This window comes from Lepidochelys olivacea (assembly GCF_965140295.1).
Source record: "Lepidochelys olivacea isolate rLepOli2 genome assembly, chromosome: 14".
In the NCBI taxonomy this organism is placed as follows: Eukaryota; Metazoa; Chordata; order Testudines; family Cheloniidae; genus Lepidochelys; species Lepidochelys olivacea.
The window spans coordinates 44625468-44647705 of NC_140424.1; the positions used below are offsets into that span (position 1 = coordinate 44625468).

A 22238-nucleotide genomic window follows, 5' to 3' on the forward strand; every position below is an offset into this window, starting at 1 on the left:
GGCCTAGTTTGGTTTCCGTGGCGCCTGGAATACACTGAGCCAGTAGATTACGTGGCCTCTTCTCTGTCATCCCACAACTCTTCCTCACACCGCCTCGTTCGGGGCAGTCAATAGGCAGACCGTGGGCCAAATCCGGACCACCAGACACTTTTGAACGGACCACAAACCTTTTTATTTACTTATTAGTATCATTATTGTTATGGAGGGTGAAAAAATGTTTCTCTGGAGTCCGGACCTTGACTGTACCTTGACCAAGAAATTTGGACCTTGACAACAATAATTGACTACCCCGGCCTAATTCTTCTGAACCCCTCTCCCAGCACCCTGGGCCCATCTGAGTCTGTTTCTTCCCCGTTCCTTAGAGAATCCCAGCCATGAATCCCAGCTTCCCCTCCTCCCTCAGGGACGCTCAGGGTGGGGTGGGCAGGCCGCTGTGCATTGCAAGAAGCAGGTGATGGGGCCAGCTGCGGGAGCACAGCCGCCCAGGCTGGCCACAAGCTGGAAGAGCAGCATTACTATAAAACCCCGTTCTGCACGGGGATCTCCGTCTGGAGGGTGAGCTGGGCAGGGAGCGGCCCCCGGGGGCTCTCCACAGCAGCAGAGATGTCTGGGTGTTGGGGAGGGGTGGGAGAGTTTAGCGTGGCTGTGAATGGCATTTATCAACCTTCATTCTAAGCTAACGAGCTGTGCAGGCAGCATGATGGTTGGTGCAAGGGATACATGACAGGCCGATAATTAACAACAGCTAATCCCAGCTGAGTGGCAGGGGCTGGAGCCGGCGTCTGAAATGGGACACATCAGCATGGGAAATCCAGGACTGCTGGGCCGGGCTCCCATGGGGTGTGTCTCTTCTCCCAGTCACTTGTTTATCTCTTTCCCCTCCACCTGGAATCAAAGTCCACAGGGGAGATGTATCAGGGTAGGCGAAAGGCCCTTAGTCCTCCACTGCGTGTCTCACCACGCCCAGCCCAGCTGCGGGCATAGGCCAGCTGTAACCTGAGCTCTAAGGCTGTGCAGACCAGGAAAAGGCCCCGGCGCCATTTGGACACCGACACGTGTCATGAGGATAATGGTGTATTTGGGGCCAGAGCAGAGCCCGTCGGCTGAGCCCTAGAAAAGAGGAAGGAATTGGGGAGATTTCAGGGTCCTTCCGCGGATACCCCCAAACCTGGTAAGTAGGTGACCTTGTCCCAGGGTCTCTCTCTCTGTTCCTGTCTCTCGTTCCCTCTCCTACATGGAAAGGATGAAGTCCAGGCCCCACTGAAGTCAGTGGAAAAACTCCCAGGATTTCACCCAAGGTTTTCAGAGAGTGGGCTGAGGCGCTGGCTTTAGGAGATGGGAATTGGTGGGGGTAGGGGGGATCGTTCAGGGAAATGTTGCTTATTTTCCATATTAATGGAGTCCCCTCAGGATTTGGGGCAAGTCTCTGACCCTGTGGTAACCTTTTATGAGCCACCCAGGGTCCTGCAGCCCCCCCGAAGTGCCTCCCACCCCCAGTGAGGAGTTTCTTGTTCCCCATGGCAGCTTGCAGGAGGCCCCTCAGCTGTGCCCGGCACCGGGCATGGAATGAGCTGTCCCCACTCCTCAAACCGTGAGCCTCTTCCCACCCCTCGGCATTTTCAGGGGCTTCCCCAAAGCCTTCTCCTTTCCCTTCTCAGCTTGTGGTAAAGGGGAGTGATGGGCTGGATCACAGAAACCCCGTTGGGGACTGCCACCTGATATGCTGAGACTGCCCCTGAGCCTGTTTCCCCTGGCAGCTTAGGAGTTCAGTGCCATGCCTGGTTTGAGCCAGACACGCTTGTCTGCTGCAAACCCAGAACCAGATCTGAACCGTGTCTCCCAACAGCTGCAGGCTTAACTGAATACAGCTTAGGAAGTGTTCCTGTCTCTAGCACCCAGCTCCCAATGGGGTCCAAACCCCAAATAAATCCATTTTACCCTGTATAAAGCTTATACAGGATAAACTCACAAATTGTCCACCCTCTATAACACTAATAGAGAGATATGCACAGCTGTTTGTCCCCCCGCCCCAGGTATTAATACATGCTCTGGGTTAATTAAGAAGTAAAAAGTGATTTTATCAAATACAAAAAGTAGGATTTAAGTGGTTCCAAGTAATAACAGACAGAACAAAGTGAATTACCAAACAAAATAAAATAAAACACGCAAGTCTATGCCTAATAACAGTAAGAAAGTGATCACAGATGAAATCTCACTCTCAGAGATGTTCCAGTAAGGTTCTTTTACAGACTAGGCTCCTTCTAGTCTGGGTCCAGCAATCACTCCCACCCCTGTAGTTACTGTCTTTTGTTCCAGTCTCTTTCAGGTAACCTTTGGGGGTGGAGAGGCTATCTCTTGAGCCAGCTGAAGACAAAATGGAGGGGTCTCCCTCAGGCTTAAATAGACTTTCTCTTGTGGGTGGTCCCCCTCCTATCCCGAATTCAGCTCCAAGATGGAGTTTTGGAGTCACATGGGCAAGTCACATGTTCATACATGACTGAGTTCCTTACCAGCCAGGCCACATTCCTGGGAAAGTTCAGATGTGGATTGGCATCTCCAAGTTCATTGTTGGCTTAAGTGTTTCTTGATTGGGCACTTACTGAGAATGGTCTTTTCTCAGGAAGCTGACCAACTGCTTCACCGAGTCTACTTAAAATTAAACAAGTATACGGCCAATATTCATAACTTTGAATACAAAAATGATACATGCATACAAATAGGATGACTATATTCCGTAGATCATAATCTTTACCAAGATATGTTACATGGCATATGTAGCATAAAACATATTCCAGTTATGTTGTATATACATTCATAAGCATATTCCCATAAAGCATTATGGGGTGCAACGTCACAAGGGGTTCTCCCGTTTCTCTGTCTCCTGAGAAGACATAGGGCTTACCCCACCCTCTTCCTATGGTGCTCCAATCTTTTGCTGCCTTTGAGGTCTCCCTCATTTCTCTTCTTTAACTCCCATGGTCTCTCTTCCCCTTTTATGTCGGTCCTCATATGTCCCCCATATTTTGTCCCCCTACATTTCTGTCCTCCCATCTATTTCTGCCCTCCCAGCCCCCTATATCCCAGCCCTGAGATACCCTCCCTCCTTCAGCTCCACCAGTACCCCTTAATCCTGACCCACAGACACCTGCTCTCCCAGCCCTAGGCTTCCCACGCCTCTGCCAATGCCCCTCACTCCTGCCCCGCAGCCCCTGCTAGCTCAGCCCTGGGCTCTCCTGACACACAGCTCTGTTTAAGTACCTTCTTGTCACTTGACAATATTAACTGGTTTGTTGTTTGTTTTTTAATGAATAACTCTGGTTTGGGGAGAAGAGGGAAGGATTAAAGTTTTTTTGTTGGTTAGGAGAGACAGTTTTAGGGTGGACAGCGAAGGTTGGTTTAGGTGTTGTCCCATAGTAGGTGGACACGTTTTGTTGCAGGGGCACAGTTAAGGCTGTTTGGGCACAGAACATTAGGATTGTCACCTTAGCTCATGATGCCCTTAGTTGTTTGGGTGTTTTTAGTAAAGGGGCTGAGATGGTTTAGCTGGGCTGGGAACAGAGCTCAGCAGATGACACTGTGAGTTATCAGAGGGTTTTGTGGCTACACAAATAATAACCAATCCCTGAGCTGAGCTGCAAGTGTCTGTGCTGGGAGGGGAAGGGGCTAGGAGGAGGCCCCAGTGTCCCAATGGGAGATTTTATAGGGGTAGGAAGGGATTCCTACTCCGGGATCCCATGAGGAATTTCTCTTCTCCCAGTTGTGTGTGTCACCCTCCCCTCCATCTGGAATCACAGTCCCCAGGGCAGGAATAACAAGCTTTTCAGATATCCTCAGCTGTGTGTTTCCCCTCCTGCCCCGAGCAGCACGGACGCAAGTGATAGGCTGCTTCCCCTCTTGCCAATCTAGATTCACACCAACGTAATGCCAATGACTTCACTGGAGTCAGGGCTTGTCTACATGGTGGGGTGGGGGGGGGCGTTACAGAGGAGCTCTTCCCAATTAATTCCATATGTGGATGCTCTTTGTCCAATAAGAGTGTCTTATTCCAAATTAGCATTATCCACTGCATGAGGCTAATTCGGAACAAGGCACTCCTGTTCTGGACAAAGAGCAGCCACAAGAGGAGTTAGTCAGGAGCCCCTCTTCTGAACCAAGAGTATCCACGCATGCAGTTAATTGAGAATAGCTAATCTGCTTTAAATTCACATCCTACCTTCTTCCTGGGACTAGCCCCCCCACTTGGTTTAGACCTGGTGTCAGTGGGAGGAGCCGGGCTCAGCGTATAGGACTAGCCTGATCCCAAAGTCTGGGGTGTTTAGAAAATGCCCAACCCCAGCTCAAAGCAGCAGCTGCTAGATGAGCTGTAGAGTCATTTGGAAACCAAAAGTTCGGTGAGGCTAATGGCAGCCCATGAGCCCCCAACTACCCCCATTTTCCCCATTAGAGAGGCTCTTGCTACCCGTGGTATCTTGTGGATGACCCTGCAGCTAAGTGATGGCATAGAGAGAAGTGAAGAATCATCCCACCAGTGTGTCCTGGGCTCAGATTGTGGTTGGTGGTGTTTTATACACACTTTGCTCAGGTGTGAATGACTCCAACTAGTAGCCAGGCAAAGGAGAAACAGATCCAGGGTCGTTTTGACCCTGTAAAGGGGTTCACACTCACCCCTGCGGCACCTCCTGCTGGTCGTTCTTAGGAATTAGCTCACTTGCCAGCCCAGAGCGCCCTCCGCAGGCCAGTGATCTGCCTTACCACTGACCCCCGTATCCCTCCCAGACCTGGTGCTCTTGCCTTGGGTGCTGCCCCCCTGGCAGTACCCCCACTCCCTGGGTCTCCCCACCCCAGGGAACCCTCACTGACTATCCCCCCATTGCCTCAGTAGTGGCTACTGCCAGTCACCATCTAGCCCCCGCACCCTGGGGCAGACTGCAGCGTAAAAGCCCATCATCACAGGCAACAAGGGGTTTGGACTGGCTGCCTTTACCCACCCTCAGGCTGCCCCTCTGCAACCCCAATACCTATATGGGCCTGGGACCAGGCCCTGCAGCCTGGGGAGTTGCTAACCTAGGGCTTCCCAGCTTCTGAGGCCTTTCCCTAGCCCTGCCTCACTCTGGGTCCCCTGCAGCCAGGCCTATCTCTCCTGCCAGAGAGACTCTGGCTGAGCTTCTGGCTCCCAGCCTTTATAAGGGCCAGCTGGGCCCTGATTGGCACATGGCCCAGCTGCGGCTACTTCCCCAATAAGCCCAGCTTCTAGCCTACAGCCCTCTCCAAGGGCTGGCTTTTCAGCCCTTCAGGGCAAGAGTGGGTGACCACCCCACTACAAACCCTTTGCCTGACTCTTTTCTCTCATTCTAGGGCTAAGAGCTACATTTCAGAGTGGAAGGATATGACAAGTAAATCCTCCCCCTTCAACAGTGGTGGTTAAAACATGAAATGAGACTCTCTCATTTCATTTGTGCCCTCTGTCACTTCACTAGAGCATAACCAATCTGCCTGAAAAGTGGCAGAAAGGGTTTCTAGAAGGGGAGAATGTTCATGGAAAATTTGAGGTGAAACAGACAAGGCATTACTGAGGTCCAGGGGATACAGGAAAAAGCTCTTCTGGAGTTTCAAAAAGTTTCCAAACATTCCCTTCATAGCTTGGATAAAATGGGTTTGGCCTAGAGACTCTACATTTGTTTTCTGATCTGGCTTCAGAAAGGAAGAACAGATAGAGCCGCGTTTCTCAAACTGGGGGTCCCTACCCTAAAGGGGGTTGCAAGACTATTGTAGGGGGGTTGCAAGAGCAGTGGCTGCTAATTGGACGCCCAGCTCTGAAGGCAGCACTGCGGCCAGCAGCAGCACAGAAGTAAGGGTGACGTGGTATGCGGGGGTCGTCACTTGGGGTGGGGGTTGTCCCAGCCTGAAATATTTTCAAAGGGGGTCCCAGCAAAAAATATTTGAGAACCCCTGAGATAGAGGAAGATGTGAAGGAGGAGGACTCTAGTTTGGGGAGGGAGGTTAGTTATTTCGTGCACAATCAGCCGATTAACAATAATAACTAGAGGGCAGATTTAAGGTTATGTTGGTGTCTTGCACTGTGTATTTTCAGACTTTTCAATGTTTGTTTCTATAAGGATAGGATCATTTGCTGTTTTCAGTTGTTCTGAGGTGGGTGACACAAAGGGCAGAGTTAAGGTTGTTTAGGTGAGTTTGTCAGGTCTGATTGGAGTTGCTGTTATGTGACTAAAGGAGTACTTCTAGCACCTTAGAGACTAACCAATTTATTTGAGCATGAGCTTTCGTGAGCTACAGCTCACTTCATCAGATGCATACTGTGGAAAGTGTAGAAGATCTTTTTATACACACAAAGCATGAAAAAATACCTCCCCCCACCCCACTCTCCTGCTGGTAATAGCTTATCTAAAGTGATCACTCTCCTTACAATGTGTATGATAATCAAGTTGGGCCATTTCCAGCACAAATCCAGGGTTTAACAAGAATGTCTGGGGTGGTAGGAAAAAACAAGGGGAAATTGGTTACCTTGCATAATGACTTAGCCACTCCCAGTCTCTATTCAAGCCTAAGTTAATTGTATCCAATTTGCAAATGAAATTCCAATTCAGCAGTCTCTCGCTGGAGTCTGGATTTGAAGTTTTTTTTTGTTGTAATATCGCAACTTTCATGTCTGTAATCACGTGACCAGAGAGATTGAAGTGTTCTCCGACTGGTTTATGAATGTTATAATTCTTGACATCTGATTATTGAAAGCTTATGCTCAAATAAATTGGTTAGTCTCTAAGGTGCCACAAGTACTCCTTTTCTTTTTGCGAATACAGACTAACATGGCTGTTACTCTGAAACCTGTTATGTGACTGAACTCTTTGCCAGCTGGGACTGAGGGGCTGTTAGGGTCCCAACTAACTTTGGAGTTTATTGCCTCTTCTCTCAGGGACAGGGGACTGGGCAACATGGACCACAGGTCTGATCCCATCTGGGAATTCCTACGTTCCAAGAATTGACAAGGGTTTTAAATTTAAATCGTCTCCCTTTGATGAAGTATCAGGGGGTGGCCATGTTAGTCTGCATCCACAAAAACAACAAGGAGTCCGGTGGCACCTTAAAGACTAACAGATTTATTTGGGCATAAGCCTTCGTAGGTAAAAAACCCACTTCTTCAGATGCATGGACTGAAAATTACAGATACAGGCATAAAAATACTGACACATGAAGAGAAGGGAGTCACCTTACAAGTGGAGAACCAGTGTGGACAGGGCCAATTCAATCAGGGGGGATGTGGTCCACTCCCAATAATTGATGTGGAGGTGTCAATACCAAGAGAGGGAAAATTGCTTTCGTAGTGAGCCAGCCAGTCCCAGTCCCTATTCAAGCGCAAATTAATGGTGTTAAATTTGCAAATGAATTGTAGCTCTGCAGTTTCTCTCTGAAGTCTGTTTTTGAAGGTTTTTCTGTTGCAGGCTGGCTACTTTTAAATCTGTTATTGAATGTCCAGGGAGATTGAAGTGTTCTCCTGCTGGCTTCTGTATGTTACCATTCCTGATGTCTGATTTGTGTCCATTTATTCTTTTGCGTAGAGGCTGTCCGGTTTGGCCAATGTACATGGCAGAGGGGCATTGCTGGCACAGGATGGCAGCTAAGTGATGGCATAGAGAGAAGTGCACATTGGTAGATGTGCAGGTGAACGAGCCCCTGATGGTGTGGCTGATGGGGTTGGGTCCTCTGATGGTGTCGTTAGAGTAGATATGGGGACAGAGTAAACAACGAGGTTTGTTACAGGGATTGGTTCCTGGGTTAGTGTTTCTGTGCTGTGGTGTGTAGTTACTGGTGAGTATTTGCTTCAGGTTGAGGGAGCTGCCTGTAAGTGAGGACTGGCCTGCCTCCCAAGGTCTGTGAGAGTGAGGGATCGTTTTCCAGGATAGGTTGTAGATCGTTGATGATGTGCTGGAGAGGTTTTAGCTGGGGGCTGTATGTGATGGCCACTGGCATTCTAGTATTTTCCTTGTTGGGCCTGTCCAGTAGTAGGTGACTTCTGGGTACCCGTCTTGCTCTGTCAATCTGTTTCCTCACTTCGCCAGGTGGGTATTGTAGTTGTAAGAATGCTTGATAAAGATCTTGTAGGTGTTTGTCTCTGTCTGAGGGATTGGAGCAAATTTGGTTGTATCTTAGAGCTTGGTTGTGTACAATGGATCATGTGATGTGCTCTGGATGAAAGCTGGAGGCATGTAGGTCAGTATAGCAGTCAGTAGGTTTCCAATATAGGGTGGTGTTTATGTGACTGTGACGAAGTGGGACTGTTCTTAATGTTTCCTCTGAATAGTGTGGGGGTGCCTCAGTTTCCCCTAGGCAGTTCTTAAGTATCTAGGGGGTGGGGTAAGGGTGTATGATCATTGCAGAGCCCTAGAGGGCAGGTGTGTGCAGGGGTCTGGACACAGAGAATGGCCGACACCCTGTTTCCTGGCAACTGATGGCCTGGGCCCTTCCCCCCTGCGAGGTGAGAGCTGAAGGGTTGGAGAACAAAGGAATCAGGTGACCACCTGGCCCGGGAAAGGAACAAAGCCCAGAGGAGGGGGGGCTGGAGGGGGTTTCAGTTTGGGGCTGGCTGGGACATGGAGTGAAGTGCAGACGTGGTTGTCTGGCTCACTGCCCCCCAAAATGGACCCAGCTGAGGGGTCCCGTTCTCTGCACCTGCAAGCTCTGTGTTAGACCATGTTCCTGTCGTCTAATAAACCTTCTGTTTTACTGGCTGGCTGAGAGTCACGTCTCACTGCGGAGTTGGGGTGCAGGACCCTCTGGCTTCCCCAGGAGCCCCACCTGAGTGGACTCGCTGGGGGGAAGCGCACGGAGGGGCAGAGGATGCTGAATGCTCCGAGGTCAGACCCAGGAAGGTGGAAGCTGTGTGAGCTGTGTGTCCTGAAGACAGGCTGCTCACAGAAAGGCGACTACCCCAGAGTCCTGACTGGCTTCATGGGGAGCAGTTCCAGAGCATCGCCCAGGGACTCCGTGACAACTGGTGGCAGCGGTGGGATGTACTGCACCCCGTGGATGGCGCTTCCTGCAGTAAGTGACTGGGGAGCAGTAACACGAAGGGGGATTGCCGAGGACCAGGCCTGCTGAAGGCTCAGAGAGGAGCGGTTTCGGGGGGCGGTTAACCCCTGGGAGTGTGTGACCAGCGAGAAGGACTGTGCAGTAATGGGGTCCCCCTGGGAACTGCAGTGAGCAGTCTCAGGGGCGGAGGAGCCTGCAGCTTGGCCCGGGGAGAGAGAAGGACTTTTGCAGTAACAGGGTTCCCCTGGGGATTGCAGCGAGCGGTCCCAGGGCGGAGGAGTCTGCAGCTCGACCCTGGCAAAGAGGGGGTGACCTCGAGAAGGGCTGGCACACTAGGGTTTCTCCCTGGAAACCGTGGGGAGCTGAGAACACACGGGCCTGTGAGTCCACAACAACTTGGGAAGAGCGGAGTGATGGTCTGTCACCGTCTCCTTAAGAAGGACATTGTAACCCTGTGCAAAAAGAGAGGGTTGAGCGTTGGAAAGTTCACCAAAGCAGAGTTAATCGTGCAGCTGGAGGAGGATGACCGCTCTAAGGAACAGATTCCTGACCCCAACTGGGGCTATAGCAGGATCTGGGAGCAGCTGAAGCGGGAGCCAGGCATCCCCAAGACTCCTGTCCCCGACCAGACGGGGGTCTTCACGATCAGGTTCCACATCGGGGGATCGAGACGGACGGGACTGGAGCTGAGCCCGAGAAAGAGCTGCAGGAGACGCAGCAGCATGAACTGGCGGTGGGGGAGTGGAGAGGCCTAGGGGACCTCCCCGGGGTGAGTGGGGATAGACCCCGGGGGGCCAGTTCCGCAGGGAACCTCGAGACTAAATTGCTGCCCCTGGTTAAGGAGGGGGGTGTGTGGATGCCCACCTCAGTGCCTTTGAGCAGGCTGGCGATTTGAACCAAGGGGACCCTGCGGAAAAGCCCGGTGTCTAGCTCCCTTGCTGGGTCCCAAGGCCATAGACTCCGTCATCCAGATGGTTGGGGATGTGGACAGGCTCCCACTCCTGACCTCAAACTATGTCTGTGTGGAGTTTCCTGGGGCCAGGCCCCTCGGACCTCCAGTGGGAGCAGAAGGTGATGGTCAATGGGGAGACATTCTTGGGGTGGCCAAAGGGCATGGGCTGCATAAACCTTCCCACATGCGGCCTGCGAGTGCTATCGACCACCCCTGACCTAAGGGAGGGCGTGAAACTGGAAGGGCCTGGTGTAACTCCTACCAAGGAATGGCTGGGGCATCCATGGGAACGTTGGTGGCTTCGAACTTCCCCAGGTCACCGGCTAAAGTGACCCCGCTCAGTTCGATCTCGAAGGGGGGAGAGATGTGACGAAGCGGGACTGTTCTTAATGTTTCCTCTGAATAGTGTGGGGGTGCCTCAGTTTCCCCTAGGCAGTTCTTAAGTATCTAGGGGGTGGGGTAAGGGTGTATGATCATTGCAGAGCCCTAGAGGGCAGGTGTGTGCAGGGGTCTGGACACAGAGAATGGCCGACACCCTGTTTCCTGGCAACTGATGGCCTGGGCCCTTCCCCCCTGCGAGGTGAGAGCTGAAGGGTTGGAGAACAAAGGAATCAGGTGACCACCTGGCCCGGGAAAGGAACAAAGCCCAGAGGAGGGGGGGCTGGAGGGGGTTTCAGTTTGGGGCTGGCTGGGACATGGAGTGAAGTGCAGACGTGGTTGTCTGGCTCACTGCCCCCCAAAATGGACCCAGCTGAGGGGTCCCGTTCTCTGCACCTGCAAGCTCTGTGTTAGACCATGTTCCTGTCGTCTAATAAACCTTCTGTTTTACTGGCTGGCTGAGAGTCACGTCTCACTGCGGAGTTGGGGTGCAGGACCCTCTGGCTTCCCCAGGAGCCCCACCTGAGTGGACTCGCTGGGGGGAAGCGCACGGAGGGGAAGAGGATGCTGAATGCTCCGAGGTCAGACCCAGGAAGGTGGAAGCTGTGTGAGCTGTGTGTCCTGAAGACAGGCTGCTCACAGAAAGGCGACTACCCCAGAGTCCTGACTGGCTTCATGGGGAGCAGTTCCAGAGCATCGCCCAGGGACTCCGTGACAGTGACTATCACTTATTTGCACTGTAGTGTCCAGGAAGTGGATCTCTTGTGTTGCCTGGTCCAGATTGAGGTTGATGGTGGGGTAGAAATTGTTGAAATCCAGGTGGAATTCTTCAAGGGCCTCCTTCCCGTGGGTCCATATGATGAAGATGTCATCAGCGTAGCGCAAGCAGAGGAGGGGTGCTAGGGGATGAGAGCTGAGGAAGCGTTGTTCTAAGTCAGCCATGAAAATGTTGGCATACTGTGGGGCCATGCGGGTACCCATAGCACAGCTGCTGATTTGAAGGTATACATTGTCCCCAAATGTAAAATAGTTATGGGTGAGGACAAAGTCACAAAGTTCAGCCACCAGGTGTGCCGTGGCCTCATCAGGGATGCTGTTCCTGACGGCTTGTAGTCCATCCTCGTGTGGAATATTGGTGTAAAGAGCTTCTACATCCATGGTGGCCAGGATGGTGTTTTCAGGAAGATCACCGATGGATTGTAGTTTCCTCAGGAAGTCAGAGGTGTCTCGAAGATAGCTGGGAGCGCTGGTAGCGTAGGGCCTGAGAAGGGAGTCTACATAGCCAGACAATCCTGCTGTCAGGGTGCCAATGCCTGAGATGATGGGGCGTCCAGGGTTTCCAGGTTTATGGATCTTGGGTAGCAGATAGAATACGCCTGGTCGGGGCTCTAGGGGTGTGTCCGTGTAGATTTGTTCCCGTGCTGTAGCAGGGAGTTTCTTGAGCAGATGGTGTAGTTTCTTTTGGTACTCTCAGTGGGGTCAGAGGAAAGTGGCCTCTAGAATGTGGTGTTGGAGAGTTGCCTGGCAGCCTCCTGTTCATAATCCAACCTCTTCATGATGACAACAGCACCTCCTTTGTCAGCCCCTTTCATTATTGAAGTTTGTTAGTTCTCTCTCCTCCTCTGTTTGATCTAAAATTATATTCAACCCCCCATAATCCTAAGGGGCTAACAGAATGGTTTCGATCTATGAAATGACAATAGGGGAGATGGTACCTCCCTGCCTAACAGCAGATTGATGGTCAGCAATTCTCCATAGCAAAGGACCGGTGGTCTCTACTATGTACAATTCAAAAGTATATTTCATCTACATAATTAGGAAAGGGTCATGTGTTATCTCCCAGCCAATGGAAATCCTTCTGCCAGGGAAAGGATGGTTGAAATTTGTACTTTGAATCATACGGATGCAATGACTATATGATGAGGAGAAACTCCAAGGAGTAGGATTAGATAAAATGTTCTGGTTTTACATAACCAATAGGGTCAGCATGTACCGGCAAACCATATCACTTCTTCTCTCTTGTATAAGAAACCACTGGCGATTTTTTAAACCAGCAGTGTTAATATTTGACAGCAAATACAATAGTATTTAAGTGTAGTACAGTCTAACGTTTCCCAGTAATTTTACTCATCTTCTTAGAAAACAAAATTCCCCCTAATTCCCATCCATTTTTTGTATGTTTCTCTCATCAACTTTTCATCGGGACCCCTGTGTATGAACCTGTCACACATTTCAGCCCCCCTTAGTGTGCGCTGTGTCTAATTAGAACCACGTCTCTGCCTTCTGGAGAACTGAGAGTCTGGCAAACCCCTGTGCAGGCTTTCGGGTTGAAAATAATTGAGAGCAGGCTATTGGGGGCTAGATCCAAGGGAGCAAGGAGAAAGGAACCAAGTGGCAGGGAAGCATGTAGAGGGGGAGAGGACGACCAGGGCTCTCAAGTGCTTCACATTCTAGGTGGGGCCTGCGAATTAATTTAGAAAGAACATGAAATACAAAGGTGTTATCATAACCCAGCCCCTGTCCAGAATTATGGTTTGGCGTTTGGTCTCCAGAGACATCAGCCTGCTTAGTCTCATGGCAAACACCCCATTAAAAATCCTTTTAACCTTTCTTTAAAGGCAAAGAAAAGAAGGAAAAACAGTGAAAGCCCTGGAAATGGAAAGCATTAAGTAAGGCTTTCATCATAACAATATCCCTTGTTGACTTTCCCTTTAGCTGGAGAGAGTCTTTAAAGAAAAAACCTGTTTGTTTGACAGTCTATTAGAGGGTATCGAAGATGGTAATAACTGTCCCTTGGGGAAAAGAGAAGAAGTGAGTTGAGATGGACTGGAGTTGTTGTTAAAGTCCGATCCCGTTTCATCTCCAGTGGTGATTGGGATTCAGGAGGAGTCGGTAGGGTGGCGGTGTTATCTGGATCAGACTCTCTGGCCTGGTCTGGTCAGAACATTTCTCAGGATCAGGATGATGAAGGCCCAGGGTCCCAGGAAAGGGTGGGGGTCAGAAACCATGATGATGACAGCCTCCGTCTGTTCTTCTGTATTTCCCCCCTGAAGTCTCTCTCCTCGAGGATGCAAAAAGGGAGTGATGGGAGGAGTAGCCCATCCCCTCATTATTTTGTCCACCCATTAGGCCTAATGCCCAACTCACCGATTGTGGTTCATTAATTTCCAGACCCACATTTTCTCATTTACCAGGCACAATTTTAACACCATCCTTGGTTTGTATCAGGAGGCATTTTTTTGGGATTAACTTCCATCTTTCTGTCTCTTGTTTGTACCTTTTCCCTTCAGCTTTTCTTACTATAGATTGTAACATTTTATGAACTTTCGCATACTAATTACAGTTGAGCTCACAGTGAGGGTTAATTTCAGGCCCACTGATCACAAGAGAACTCCGCATTTCGCATCCTTTCTTCCACCTGCTCTGCTCAAGGAGGACAGGACATTGACTCCCTTCCCCAAACCCACCTGCTTTAGAGCCCCTTCACCCCCTTAAACCCACTGCTGCTGGCTTTAAAGGACCACCACTAGTGGCCCAGCCTTTCAGAGACCCATCCACGGGGGATGTGTGTATTTAGGCCCCTTTGCTAAACGGCGGGTGTGGAGGAAGCTGAGGAGGGAATGCAGGTGACATAGCTAGCAGGGAAACGCGTGTAGGTGGTGGGGCGGAGAGGGGTTCAGGCAGCAGAGACGCACGTACGGGGATATAGAAATGTTCAGACCACATGGGAAGGGACAGGAGATGAAGAACAGAAGGAGACACAGTGGGATGTGATGTTCTCAAACAAATGACCACGCTTGTGGCAGGGGTGTCAGACTCCTTCAGAGCACAGAGCCGGGTTCCCTCTCGGGCTGTGATCCTTGCGCTGGGGTGTAAATTCTGGACCACGCCCTCCCCACAACGCACAGCGGGGCTCCCGCTCAGGTCAATGGCAGGATGTGGCCTTTAGGTAACAATTAATGCCCAGATTTTGACAGGTATTTAGGCACCTAACTTCCATTGAAATCAGTTTCCCAACCGTGGGGGTGAAGCCCAGAGGTCAGAAATTGTGAATTGTGGCAGGGAAGGAAATAAAGCAGAGATGGAAGTTCAGCACCGAAATACATTTCAAAATCTGGTCTTAGGGCCACATTCACTGCTCAATGAGAAAATCTGCTTCCCTTACAGCCTCCCTCTATGTTTGCCCTTCGTTTCTCTTCCTTCCTCGTTGTCTTTTCTGTGCAAGTCTCTGTTCTCAGCTCTGCCTTTCCTTCTCTGAGGGAATTCTCCATTTCCCTTGCTATGGGCTTCCACTCCCACCCCTTTCCCAGTGCAATCTGTTGAAATGATCAGCAGTGAAATCGTTACGTTTGATACTGAACTGTTATCAGCCCCGGGCTTTAGAAGTGAATCCAGGGCAGAAGCATTCACTTGGGAATGGTTTCAGGCTCTCTGCAGACTCCGGCAGACATCACTGGGCCAGTTATATGCTGTTCCTTTTTGGAAGGCTATTTCTGCTGCCATCAGGGCTAGAAATGTAGGCCCTGAAGTTAGGTAGCAAAACACCTTTGTGGAGCTGGGCCTCACTCTTTATTTGTAAATGAAAGCCCTGGCCTGGATGCACAAACGGAGCCAGGCAGTTAAATCCCAGTTTTAGGCTCCACGGAGATGCACACAACTCCTGCTGAGCCCTGTAAGCACCTAAACTCCCTCAGCACCTAGGTATTTGCCATAAAAGTTCCCTCCACACCTATGTGTCTACCTCTAGTGCCGGGCTGCCTAGTTCCCATCTGACCCCAGAGTGATTCACAAACCGGGGGGAAGACAGGCCTTCATCGGCCTCACTCACCTGCAGAACGCAATCCGGTAGCTGTGCTCAGCGGTGGGAGACCCAGGATCCAGTCCCCCTGTGCCAATGACTTTTCAGTTATTTATCCACCGTGCACCCCTCCCATTGGCTGGCTTAGGTGGCCCCCTGCCCAACCTACTGGCTTTTGTGAATTGCTGTCGCTGTGCCCGGCTCTCCCCAGGCGTTTTGTAGGAGCCCAGGCACCGAACTCAGGTGCGGTGAATGGCAGGGATCTGCCAGACACCGGAAAGTCGGGCATGGTGACACACAGCGTCACCGCGCTTCGTTCCTTTGGTGCCTCCGCTCCCAAACCCTGCACAAGCTGAACATGTCCTGCAGCCACCTACACGCAGAGGAAGGCTGGATCCGGCCCCGGGCTGCATGTTGGACACCCTGCCTGGTGCCGTTAAAGACAGAAATACTTCTCTCCTGTGCCTGCTCCATGAGCCATTGCCTGGGGCTGTGACCTGAGATCTACAGCTCGGGGAGACTCCAGACTCACCTCCTTGACCACAGGCGCTGACTGTACAATGTGCTGGGGGGTTCTCAACCCCTGGCTCTGCCCCAGGCCCTCCCCTGCTCTCAGACCACCCCCTCCTCCAGAGCCCCACCCCTACCCGCTTCTTCCCACTCCTGCCCCGCCTCTCCCTCAAGCACACCGTGTCCTCGTTCCTCCTCCTTCCCCCCAGAGCCCCCAGCACACTGCAAAACAGCTGATGGCGGCAGGCGGGAGGTGCAGGGAGGGAGGGGGAGGCGCTGATCTGCGGGGCCCACCAGCAGGCGGGAGGCATTGGGGGAGTTGGGGGGAAGCTGATGGGGGGCTGCCGGTGGGTGCTCAGTGCACCCACATTTTCCCCCCGAGGGTGCTCCAGCCCCAGAGCACCCACAGAGTCGGCGCCTGTGCCCCGACCAGCCCTAATGTTCTCCAGTTGAAATGGGCGTCTCTCATTTCCTTCTCAGGACCTGCTGGAGCAGGGCAGGAGAGAAGCTGAGCGGAGCCCTTGGGAGGAGGATGCCCCAGAAGGACCGAACTGAATCCATGCGACCTGCCTCTGCTCCACCCTGGGAACCTGGTGGAAGCTGCAATCCCAGGGGGGAGCGACGGATGAGCTGAGAGCCCGTTTCAGCCCCGCTCTGCAGGAGTCCAACCTAGAGCCCCACTCAGGGCAACACAAAACCAAACTGCGACCCGGAGCTCGGGCCCGTGGTGCGGGTGCGTCTCCATGGACAGAGAGGGGAGAAGACGGGAAGAACGGGCAACTCACCGATGGGGCCATGGATCGGCCTTCATCAGGGTCCAACCCAAAGTCTGTGAGTGGGATAAGTTGCAGATCACAGTGCAGAGAGTGACTCACCAGCAGGAAGCATCCAAATGCCGGAGAAGCTGCTTCCACTGAGTCCAGCAGGGAGCCCTCGTGTGTGGGGGCAGCCCCAGGATGGCCGACCGCAGCGAGGGGGCAGAGCTGACGCTCACCTCAGGGGAGGAGGAGTGTGAGATGCGCGTGTGTGACACCGATGGGGAGCCCCGGGGCCACGTCGCTGAGCCCACGGGGGACGTGTGTCTGGCCAGGTTACGTGCCCGCCCCCAGGCGCTGAGCATGGAGACCCTGCAGGGAGCGCGGGACGGACTGGAGCAGCGCGGGGAGCTGGGCGAGGAGCTGGGCAGCTGCCTGGACCTCGCCCTGGAGAGGTTCTGCCGGGAGCCCCAGTGCGTGCAGGAGAACGCCAGGATGCTGGTCCGCTGGGATGGGGGGAGCTGGAGTTCGTCTCCGGGCAGGGGCAGTGTGAGATCAGTGTGTCCTGCAGCGCCGGGGAGCCCCAGTACCACATCACAGAGAAAACCTGGGACGTGTTTGTGGCTTGGACACACTCGCAGCCAGAGCCGCTGAGCATCAGTAACCTGGAGAGGGTTCGAAACACACTGGAGTCCTGGGGGGCGCTGGGCAAGGAGCTGAGCGGCTGCTTTGGGGAGGCCATTTCCCAGTTCAGCCGGGAGCCCCCGTGCGTGCAGGAGAACTCCAGGATGAGGTTGTGTTGGGACGGGGGGAGCCTGGCGTTCCTGTCAGGGGAGGGGCAGTACATTTTCTCTGTATCCTATGAGGAAGGAAATCCCCGTTACCATTTTCATGTTGATGATCTCCCAGGACACTTGTACGTGGCCCGGTTACGTTCCCGCAAGGACCCGCTCAGTGCTGACAGTGTTAAGGAAAAGTTAGCACATGTGACTCCATTTTGGTTTGGGGCCCACCATTGTTTAAATGCCAGCACATCATACACCAGGAGGAGTAATCCTTAGATATTGAATCCCTGTGAAAATCCTCCTCCTTGTCTCCAGCCTGCCTTGACTCCCAGTATCTGGTTTTTGTCAGTCTCTAACTCCCTGTCTCTTGACCTTGATGTGAGGCCTCCCATCCTAATAATAAAAGTTACTGATGCATAGCTTTAGGACCATGCTGTGTAATTAACATACTGGTATTGCACGAGGAATGCACCAAGCAGGGATAGGTGGTAGATAAGACAAGGGTTTGTTTATTGGCTAAGGTTTCCGATGCACGAGGGCAACATGCTTTGCTAAAAAGTATATAACCTTTGTATAATCTGCATTCAGGGTTCCCTCCTGGCTAGCAGGGGGGCACCACGCTCGAGCGTAATAAACTTAGTGTCTTTTGGGAACTCTGCAGTTGTGGACTTTGTTTCTGTGCCTCAGCCTAGTTTCGAACTGTGCGTGACCTATCAGGTATAATTCGCAGCACTGGTGTGCGTGTCCTACCAGGTGTAATTCGTAGCACTTGTGTGCGTGTCCTACCAGGTGTAATTCGTAACAACAGCCTGTTCAAATTTCACACTGAGCTGGGTCTCTGTTGGGGAGACACTGCTGCGCTGAGGGCCTGCTTGCTCAAAGCCTGGGAGGGCTTCAGACGGGAGCCCCGGTGTGTGCAGGAGAACGCCAGGCTGCTGGTCCAGTGGGGCAGGGAGAAGCTGGAGTTTGTCTCCGGCCAGGGGCAGTGTGAGATCTCGGTGCTCCTCGCCAATGGGACGCCCCAGTATCACATCACAGAGCTGGGAGGGGACAGGCCAGTGACTTGGTCACACGCCAGCCCTGAGCCGCTGAGCGTCGCAGACCTGGCGAGGGTGCGGGACAGACTGGGGTGGTGGCAGGGGCTGAGCGAGGAGCTGAGCAGCTCCTTTGGTGAGGCCATTGCCCGGTTCAGCCGGGAGCCGCTTAGCATACAGGGCAACACCAGGTTGCTGATCCGGTGGGGCGGGGGGGAGCTGGAGTTTGTCTCCGGCCGGGGGCAGTGTGAGATCTCCGTGCTCCTCGCCAATGGGGAACCCCAGTATCACATCACAGAGCTGGGAGGGGACAGGCCGGTGACTTGGGTCCAGTGCAGCCCGGAGCCTCTGAGCACCCAAAACCTAGTGAGAGTGCAGGACAGACTGGGGCACTGGGGGGTGCTAGGCAAGGAGGCGAGTGGCTGCTTTGGGGAGGCCATTGCCCGGTTCAGCCGGGAGCCCCGGTGCGTGCAGGGGAACGCCAGGATGGGGATAAGTTGGGATGGGGGGAGCCTGCAGTTCCTGTCAGGGGAGGGGCAGTGTGAGATCTCCGTGTGCAGTAGGGATGGGAGACCCCATTACGAGGTTGTGGGGCTTCCCGTGCACATGTACCTGGCTCGGTTACGCGCCCACCCAGAACCACTGAGTGCCGACACCCTACGGAGTGTGTGGGACAAACTGGGGTCCTGTAAGGGGGACAGAGGCAATCTTAGAGCCTGTTTTCATCACGCCTGGGAGGGGTTCAGCCGGGAGCCCCCGTCTGTGCAGGACAACGCCAGGCTGCTGATCCGGTGGGGCAGGGGGCAGGTCAGGTTCACCTCGGGGAAGGGGGAATGTGAGATCACAGTGAGCTATGAGGACGGGAAACCCCAGTACCGTGTTGTGAAGATCCCAGAGCACGTGTACGTGGCTCAGCTACGCGGCCGCTGCCTGTCACTGAGCGTAGACACCCTGCGGAGAGTGTTGCATGAACTGGGGTCCTGTCATGGAGACACTGGTGCCCTGAGGGCCTGTTTTGACTGAGCCTGGCAGGGTTTCCACCAGGAGCCCCGGTGCGTGCAGGAGAACGCCATGATGCTGGTCCAGTGGGGTGAGGAGGAGCTCGTGTTCATCTCCGGCCAGGGGCAGTGTGAGATCTCGGTGCTCCTCGCCGATGGGGAACCCCAGTATCACATCACCGAGCTGGGAAGGGACAGGCCAGTGACTTGGTCACACGCCAGCCCAGAGCCGCTGAGCGTCGCAGACCTAGCGAGGGTGCGGGACAGACTGGGGTGCTGGGGGGGGCTGGGTGAGGAGCTGAGAATCTGCTTTGGAGAGGCCATTGCCGAGTTCAGCCGGGAGCCCCGGTGCGTGCAGGAGAACGCCAGGATGGGGATCCGGTGGGAAAGGGGGAAGCTGGAGTTCCTGTCGGGGGATGGAGAGTATGAGATCTCCGTGTACTACAGGGACGGGAGACCCCTGTACGATATTGGGGAGCTCCCCGTGCACATGTACCTAGATCGGTTACGCGCCCGCCCAGAACCACTGAGCGTTGACACCCTACGGAGAGTGCGGGACAAACTGGGGTCCTGTACGGGGGACACTGATGATCTTAGAGCCTGTTTTCACTGCGCCTGGGAGAGGTTCAGATGGGAGCCCCGGAGTGTGCAGGCCAACGCCAGGCTGCTGATCCAGTGCAGGAAGTGGCAGGTCAGGTTCACCTCGGGGAAGGGAGAATGTAAGATCGCACTGAGCTATGAGGACGGGAAACCCCAGTACCGTGTTGGGAAGATCCCAGTGCATGTGTACCTGGCTCAGCTACGCGCCCACCGGCCATCACTGAGCGTAGACACCCTGCGGAGAGTGTTGCATGAACTGGGGTCCTGTCATGGAGACACTGGTGCCCTGAGGGCCTGTTTTGACCGAGCCTGGCAGGGTTTCCGCCAGGAGCCCCGGGGCGTGCAGGAGAACGCCAGGCTGCTGATCCGGTGGGGCGGGGGGGAGCTGCAGTTTGTCTCCGGCCAGGGGCAGTGTGAGATCTCGGTGCGCCACGCCGATGGGAGACCCCAGTATCAGATCACAGAGCTGGGAGGGGACAGGCCAGTGACTTGGTCACACGCCAGCCCAGAGCTGCTGAGCGTCGCAGACCTAGCGAGGGTGCGGGACAGACTGGGGCGCTGGTGAGGGCTGGGCAAGGAGCTGAGCAGCTGCTTTGGGGAGGCCAATTTCCGGTTCAGACGGGAGCCCCCGTGCGTGCAGGAGAACGCCAGGCTGCTGATCCAGTGGGACGGGGGGAGCCTGCAGTTCCTGTCGGGGAAGGGGCAGTGTGAGATCTCCGTGTACTACAGAGACGGGAGACCCCAATACAAGGTCGGGAAGCTTCCCATGCCCATGTACCTGGCTCGGTTACGCGCCCTCCCAGAACCACTGAGTGCCGACACCCTACGGAGAGTGCGGGACAAACTGCGGTCTTGTAAGGGGAACAGAGGCAATCTTAGAGCCTGTTTTCACCACGCCTGGGAGCGTTTCTGCCAGGAGCCTTGGTGTGTGCAGGCCAACGCCAAGCTGCTGATCCAGTGGGGTGGGGAGAAGCTGGAGTTTGTCTCTGGGCGGGGGGAGAATTTAATCACTGTGTGTAAAGGTGAAGAGGGGAGAATCCAATACATGGTTCGGGTGTCAGGATGGTGGCCATGGATTGCTAGACTTCTCATAAGCTGCAAAGTGTTGGGAAGAGACTAAATATGCATCTACACGGGGGCTTGAATCCGAAGCTCTTTGATGCATCGGGTAACTTGCAGGATGCAATGGCGTGCCCACGCACGGCCCGTTCTGTTTTCAGATCACATCATGGGAATGCACGGCAGCCGTTTGCTGCAAACTGAGGGTGTAACTTCCTCCAGGGACATCCCATGGTCCTTTGCTTCACTCCTGAGCAGCGAGCATCCTGGGGTTGTTTTTTCTGTGCATTGTGGGAAGCCAGCTGGGTTCAAATGTTTTTTTCAAGAAGTCCCACGTTTCTGCTGTCTGCACCCCCGTGGTTCCTTTTGCCCTGGGCTTGTGCCATTGTCAACTTGCTCCCCTCCACCATGGTGGCAACCGCCAGTGCACAGAGGTTGCTTGGTCTGTATTACAGCAGCCAAAGCCGGACGAATTTGGCCTTGGACTTCGCCCATTGCACCACCGCGCAGATGAGGGGGGAGCAGGAGATTATTCTCTGGCAGAGACCGCGCTGCGTTGGCGGCAGCAGGAGGCAGAGGACGACACTGAGCTGTCAGAACTAGAGGGCCGGCTCCTGGACCAGCTACACAGCGTTCAGCGCCGTTGCTGGGCCTGGGAAGCCAGCATGGGTCGGTGGGAGAGGACGGTTCTGCAGGGCTGGGGCGACCCAGCAGCGGTGAGACGGTGTCCGGCTGGGGACGGTTACCTCTTCTGGGCTCGGTGCAGAACCGACTCCGGAGCCTTCAGCGGCACGTAGCGACACGCGGTGCCCAGACCCCTGGGGAAGCGGCTCACCACTGCCCTCTGGACGTTGGCCATCCCACGACGTTACTGGCCTGTAGCCAACCCAGCCGGCTCGGGGAGATCAACTGTTGGGGCCACGCTGGGGCAGGTCGGCTGTGCCATTGACAAGGTGCTGGCCAGCCAGGTCACGACGCTGGGTAACGCTCAGGAAATCACTGGTGGCTTTGCACGCACGGGGTTCCCAAACTGTGTCGGGACAGCCGATGGGACCCATGTGCCTGTCATTTGCCCCCGTAACCAGGGCACAGAATTTATAAACACAAAGTGGTATTTCTCCATTGCGTGCCAAAGACGGACAGGCAGGGTGGTTTGGGAGAGTCCGTGCTGGTAGGATCTTTCAACACTCAATGCTGTTTAAATTAATGGAGGAAGGGCTGTTTACCCCTAGGAACACGATGGACATTAATGGCGTGGAGGTTGATCCCATTATTCTGGGAGAGCCGGCTTCCCCTCTGATACCCTGGTTAATGAGGCCACATG

General features: G+C 53.7%; 1 long non-coding RNA gene across 1 annotated transcript; it reads left to right on the forward strand.

The window, feature by feature from the left end:
• The first annotated feature begins 1098 nt into the window (after positions 1 to 1098).
• LOC311530110 lies at positions 1099 to 17876 on the forward strand. Its single transcript, XR_014713931.1, has 2 exons — positions 1099 to 1171; positions 16164 to 17876. It is a non-coding gene; the product is annotated as an uncharacterized lncRNA (long non-coding RNA).
• Positions 17877 to 22238: the final 4362 nt, after the last annotated feature.